Source organism: Penaeus monodon, chromosome 28, assembly GCF_015228065.2.
Source record: "Penaeus monodon isolate SGIC_2016 chromosome 28, NSTDA_Pmon_1, whole genome shotgun sequence".
Classification (NCBI taxonomy): Eukaryota; Metazoa; Arthropoda; class Malacostraca; order Decapoda; family Penaeidae; genus Penaeus; species Penaeus monodon.
Window position 1 is genome coordinate 33,153,781 of NC_051413.1, and position 1,199 is coordinate 33,154,979.

Below are 1,199 nucleotides of genomic sequence, written 5' to 3' on the forward strand. Positions count from 1 at the left end.
AAAAAAGGACATTGAAAGCGTTTGGATATGTAGAAATGTCTCGAAAATCTGCCATTATAATATGTTTTCGTTATATCTTAATGAGGACTATGCTATATCTCTGTTTATGTATATTCTAAAGAGTCTTTTGTAAAACTTTATCCCATCGCATTGGAATTTTTTGTCGTAGTCACAGATATTTAAATTCTCTGACGTAAGCTTCGCTGTGATTTATTTTATATTACTCGGCAGACATGGTGTTCAAAATTATGCTAATCCTTATTATATAATAAGTGGTTTAAGTTCAATATTTAGTGTAATTCTTATTGGTATGGCTGAGAGCAGTGAGATACCTGATGCTTTATACATACATACCCATGTTATGTGGGTCACCTGTCCGCACAAATTACAATGCATAATTCTCTATATTATGTAGAGACATCCATCTTTTTGGCAATCAATATACTTCTTAACCAAGAAAACCATCATGTTTGCCCGTTTCTATGTCCAAAACAGAAAAGAAAATTAATGTATCACGCGTCCCAAGACGTGGGTATTGTCCCTCGGATGCCCAACAACCTACCTGGGTCGTTGGGGCAGCTGCTATTAAGTAATCGCGGGACATGAAGCAGATCCGTGGGGGTAGCGACGCCACGAATTCTAAATCAGGACGTCGAAATGGATAGTCCTAAGGTATTAAAACCCGCCATGAGTCTTTTCGGACAAGCTAGTTGCTATGTACTTGGGATTCACTCAGTTTTCGACTCTATGGCATTACGGTATAAAGGCGTAGAACTTCATCCGACGCTGAAGTGGTTGTGAATGGAATATACACGTCTAGTTGCCAGATATTACGATTTTTTTTCTTTAGCTGACGAAATTCTACAAAATGGGGATTTTATCTAAGAAACAGTAAATTTGGAGGAGATATTTCAGAGGGAAAAGAGTCCAAAATTACCTTATCAATTATTACATTTTTCCCAAATTGCACACAAAAACCCTAATTTATACTGACGATACATGCTATTCAAATGTACCAAGACATTTTAGCACTGTAAAATACACTGGCTAATGCCAATCCAATTTTTATAATGAAGGATACGAGTTCACTGGAAGTCTTAAAAGAACACAATAAGGCGTTACATATTATGAAAAGATTTAATAGCCAAAAGGTATCATGTTTTTTTCGACCAGACTTTTGACAGGTCCAGTGAAAGAGG